The 5,858-nt window shown below is 36.3% G+C and overlaps 1 pseudogene; it reads left to right on the top strand.

The window, feature by feature from the left end:
* Window positions 1–1,408: 1,408 nt before the first annotated feature.
* On the top strand, window positions 1,409–1,959 carry LOC105738907 (annotated as a pseudogene).
* The last annotated feature ends 3,899 nt before the right edge of the window (window positions 1,960–5,858 follow it).

The following is a 5,858-nucleotide window of genomic DNA, read 5'->3' as shown; positions in this document are numbered from 1 at the left end:
ATTTAAAAAATTAGCCGGGCGTGGTGGCGGGCGCCTGTAGTCCCAGCTACTCGGAGAGGCTGAGGCAGGAGAATGGCGTGAACCTGGGAGGCGGAGCTTGCAGTGAGCCGAGATCGCGCCACTGCACTCCAGCCTGGGCGACAGAGTGAGAGTCCGTCTCAAAGAAAAAAAAAAAAGAAAAAAAAAAAAATTAGCTGGGCGTGGTGGCACGTGCCTGTAGTCCCAGCTATTTGGGAGGCTGAGGCAGGAGAATCGCTTGAACCTGGGAGGCAGAGCTTGCAGTGAGCTGAGATGGTGCCACCATACTCCAGCCTCGTGACAGGGAGCGATACTCTGTCAAAAAAAAAAAAAAAAAAAAAAAAAAAAAAAAAAAAAAAAAAAAAAAAACTCGGATCCAGTTTTGTGATATCTCTTTCAATGCTTATTCACATTTCCCCAAGATAGCAGGCTCATCATGGATGACAGAACTTCCAGGCCCTCTCCTCACTTATTCAGTGCTGCTAATGCATCTATAGTCTCACTCGTTGAGTCCTCAGGAAATCCTTCAAAGCAGCAACCAAAGGAGATCGGCTGATCACAATTAATAAAGTGCTGGGGGAATCCACCTAATAGGTTTACACACAAACTCAGAGTTTAATTATTTTAATTAATTGACTGTTTAATAACTGGTATTAAACTAATAGTTTTTAAACAAAACTTTTAATTTTCAATCGATATGTTTAATTGTAATTCAATTTATTTCATGGGAATGTTCAAAAAGCTTTGCCTCTTTATGAGCCTTTCTTTACTCCTCTAAACTGACATAATACAATATCTTTAATTTCTAGAAGCTTATTTTGTTTCTAGCCTATGCAAGCTTGAGTCAGAAAGTATGCCTTGCTTATGTTGGCATATTTGATTTCTCTCTCTGTCTCTCTCTGCATATACATATATGCCATGTAAGCACATTGACATGTTGAAGAACTCCATCCAAATCCCCAATCATGTTCGAGTAACAACCTTCCACCAAAATAACAAAAATATTGGACACTCATGAAAAATTCTCAAAGATCCAACAGTCTAAAATAAAATGACTATTTGTAGTATTGAAAAAATTATTTATTTTTGCTTTTTAGGCAAAACATTAAAAGTATACAATGTGTAGAGAACAGTTTCTCTCCTGCTCTGAGGACATATACAGTGCTGCAACCACATTATAGGGAAATTTATCAAAGCTAAATGCAATTATAAATGTACCTGTCCCTTGACTCAGGAGTTCTGTTTCTGGGAATTTATTCTACAGAAATTCTGTTACCAGTGCATAAAATAAGAGCATAAGCAGATTCACTAGGACATTGCTGGTAATATCAGAAACTGGGGAGCCACTGCTCTACCTCTCCCCCTAAGTGGCCTGAGGTGATCTTTGAAAATGGTTGACTATTCCATTGACACAGAAAACCCCACGAAGTCATGCAAATCAAGACATTCAAATCGTATTCATTTAAGAACACTCGTGAAACTGCCCGGGCCATCAAGGATACGCATGTACGAAAAGCCACTAAGTGACCTGAAAGATGTCACTTTACAGAAACAGCGTGTACCATTCCGACATTACAGTGGTGGAGTTGGTAGGTGTGCCCAGGCCAAACAGTGGAGCTGGACACGGGATCGGTGGCTTGAATTTTTGCTGCACATGCTTAAATATGCAGAGAGTCATGCTGATTATGGGTTTACGTGCAGATTCTCTGGCCATCGAGCATATTTAGGTGAATGAAGCACCCAAGATATGCCTTTAGACTGATGGAGCTGATGGTCAGATTAACTCATACATAAAGAAGCCCTCCTTGCCGCATTGAAATGATCCTTACTGAAAAGAAACAAATTGTTCCTAAACCAGAAGAGAAAGTTGCACAGAAGAAAAAGATCTCTGAAGAAAATGAAGGAACAAAAACTTATGGCATGGGAATACATTCAACATAAAATAAATGCAATTAAAAGTGAAAAAAAAAAACCACTGGAAACAACCCAAATGTCCAGCAAGAAAGAAAGTAGTAGCTTAATGAGTGTGGTATATTCCTATAATAAAATGCAGCTTTTAAAAGAAATGAAACACACCTCAATGTACTGATTTGGAAAGATGGCCAAGATATATTATGAATTAAAAACACCACACTAACAGTATATATAACTATATTATATCATCTATATGGTTGTATATGTAAAGAAAATATTTCATAGAAATATACAGAAAGCTAAAATAAAAATGTTCCCTGAGGAAAGTAGTCAGTATATTTCTTCATTTACATTGCTGCATTTTTTAACCTTTTCAACATATATATATTAACCTTACAATCAGAGGAGTTTAAAACAGGTATTATAGTGTAAAATGAACAAATCAGATTACAAGACAATGAACGCAATGTGTTTCTAATTTTGTTAAAAAATAAGATTAACTAAAAACCATTAGTAAGGTATAATCAAAATTTAACAATGTTTGTAGGAGAGGGGAACTTATGTTTTCTATGCTTCTCTTTATTTCTAAAAATCTACATAATAGAATTGCACTGTTTTTATAATGATAAAAATACATAACAGCACCCATTTATAAATGGTTTAGGTATTCTTATGCATGTTATGAATTTTTTTTTTTGACAGGATCTCACTCTGTCACCCTGGAGTGCAGCAGTGTGATTATGGCTCATTGCAGCCGTCAACTCCTGGGCTCAGGTGATCTTCCCACCTCAGCTTCCCAAGTAGCTGAGATTGAAGGTGCATGTCACCATGCCTAGCTAATTTTTTTTTTCTTTTTGTAGAGACAGGGTCTTGCCATGTTGCCCAGGCTGCTCTCGAACTCCTGGACTTAAGTGATCCATCCACATTGGCCTCCCAAAGTGATGGGATTACAGGTGTGAGTCACCACACCCAGCCATGGAATGATTTGTTTTAAATTCATTGTAATAATCCCATGGAGGTTTTAGAGACTATTTCAATAATTTGTGATAACTTTAATTTTTTTTTCTCAAACACCTATCTTAGTTTACTCACAATACACACGAAGCCATTTACACAAAGGAAATCTCAATATTAATATCCTATAATGAAGGTCAACAACATGCAAGAATTTAGATTCTCGGTATGCTCAAGAAACTTGAAAATTAACTCAGCAATTTGACAAAAAAAAAAAGAGAGATTCTCATTTATTCAGGCGAAATAGAATGAGAAGGCAAATAATATTAAGAAAGACAATGGTGAAGTCAATAGGATGCCAGAAAATAAATGTGTTCCTGTATCATTCATACACATGCAGCAAAACAGTGTGCCAGCATTGTTCTAAGCACATTGCAAATATTGAGTTACCTCATCCTTATAACAATCTTAGGAGTATATATCATTAAAATTGTGTATTTTCTGAATGAGGAAACTAAGTAGCTTTCTCAATGTCAGGATTGAAAATAATAAAACACGTTTTTGATTGAATGAACAAAAGGCCATAGGAACCACTTTAAACAAAGAAGTATTTATTAAGGAGTTTGGTAACCTGTAGATACCATAGTGTTCTGCATGTACTATGATGTTCCATAGGACAATATCTACACTTGGGGTCACTTAAGTTACCTACTTGCCCCTCTCCAAGTCCCATGTTGTAAGTTTATCTGTCAGATGAGAAGTTTCCTATTAAATAATTTGTAACAATTCTGGAAAGATTTACCACTCTGAGCTATAATCTCAATATATTTCCCTTATTTAACTCAAGTTTCTTTAATGTATGGATTGTAAAACTGAGTGATTATTTCAAGTCTTGTGTATAATGATATGCCTCCAGGCCAACTTCACTGAGGAGATGGTGAATCAATTTGATATGTCTCCTCTCACCTTCTTTACTAAATGTTGATATTTCAGTCTTTTCCTCTGTTGTTTATTTGGTGTCACAGTTTCTCAGCCATGAGTTTTTAGTTAGAAGCCAGCTTGAATATGCCATTAAAATGTTCATTAAAAAGGTTCTTCTCTCATGTATGTACACTTTTGAAGTTTTATCTAGAACATTTGAAGACAAAAAGAAAATTTAAAGAAATTATTTTCTAACAATAAAAGTTAGTAACCATGAGATGTCTTAGTGTACGGTGGTTTTTGCCATATTCCATAAAACCCACCATACAAAAAATCTTGTTAATATTTTCAGAAGAATCTCATTAAAATTATTGGTTTTAAATTTCTGGCAGGCTTATAACATGAATATTTGTCACATACAATGTCTTGCAATCCAGAGGAAAAACTACTTCTAATTTTTATTCAGATTCTGGTGCATTTAAAATAAAGTAGCAATCCTCAGACTATATCTAATTATTCTTTGTCTCCTGCACCTTTTCTTACTGCCTCTTCCCTTATCCCCAATCTGGGCAAAACACATACATTTCATTAGTGAATTGAGCAAAACTACTTGATTTGAAATCCACTTCCTGTTCATGTTGGCCATGTAGCCTTGGGCAAAGTTCTTTAACTGACCTGTGCCTCAGTTCCCAATTCTATAAAAAGGGAGCAATAATAGTATTCATGTCCAAAAGCTTCTGTGAGGATTAACTTAACATACATAAAGTAATTACTTAGAGGAGTACCTGGCATATAAAATGGTTATATAGTAGTTTGTCATTTTCATTTTACAAAGATTAAAGTAGGCACACTATGGTTTAATGCAGTTCTGTAGAACTTATTTTTAATTATTATTTTATTATAAAACCAATACATACTTATTACTGAAAACATGAAAAAATACAAACACAAAGATTATAAAATTTTCCTTAGTTTTTTCCCATACACAGGTAGGGTCAATACTTTAATCTTATTGTTTACATGCACATACAAACAGGCGTATGCCATTTTTTTCTGGAATAAATAAGTAAAGCTCGAAAAAGACTCGGTTAAAATTACGAAATGTGAATGACCATCTACTCCCACTCAACCTGATACGGTTTGGCTGTGTCCCCCCACCCAAATCTCATCTTGAATTTCCACATGTTATGGAAGGGACCCTGTGGGAGGTAACTGAATCATGGGGGCAAGTCTTTCCCCTGCTGTTCTCATGATAGTAAATAAGTCTCATGGGATCTGGTGGTTTTATAAAGAGGAGTCCCCGGCACAATTTTTTTCTATTTGTCTGCCACCATCCATATAAGACATGGCTTACTCCTCCTTGTCTTCCACCATGATTGTGAGGCTTCCCCACCCATGTGGAACTGTAAGTCCATTATAAGCCTCTTCCTCTTGTAAATTGCCCAGTCTTGGGTATGTCTTTATCAGTAGTGTGAAAACAGACTAAAACAGTAAATTGATACCAGGAGAATGGGGCACTGCTGAAAAGATACCTGAAAATGTGGAAGAAACTTTAGAACTAGGTAACAGGCAGAGGTTGGAACAGTTTGGAAGGCTCAGAAAAAGACAGGAAAATGTAGGAAAGTTTGGAATTTCCTAGAGACTTCTTAAATGGCTTTGAAAAAATGCTGATAGCAATAGGGACAATAAAGTCCAGGCTGAAGTGGTCTCAAATGGAGATGAGGAACTTGTTGGGAACTGGAGAAAATGTGACCCTTGTTATGTTTTAGCAAAGAGATTGGTGGAATTTTGCTCCTGCCATAGAGATTTGTGGAACTTTGAACTTGAAAGAGATGATTTAGGGCATCTGGTGGAAGAAATTTTTAAGCAGCAAAGTGTTCAAGAGGTGACTTGGGTACTGTTACAGGCATTCAGTTTTATAAAGGAAGCAGAGCATAAAAGTTCAGAAATTTGCAGCCTGACAATGTGATAGAATAGAAAATGCCCCTTTCTGAGGAGAAATTCAAGGTGGCTGCAGAAATTTGCATAAGTAATGAGGAGCTGAATGTTAA

The sequence above is a fragment of the Nomascus leucogenys genome, chromosome 20 (genome assembly GCF_006542625.1).
Source record: "Nomascus leucogenys isolate Asia chromosome 20, Asia_NLE_v1, whole genome shotgun sequence".
Taxonomy (NCBI): domain Eukaryota; kingdom Metazoa; phylum Chordata; class Mammalia; order Primates; family Hylobatidae; genus Nomascus; species Nomascus leucogenys.
Note: the sequence above shows the minus strand (reverse complement) of the source record. Positions and strands in the feature narration are given on the sequence as shown.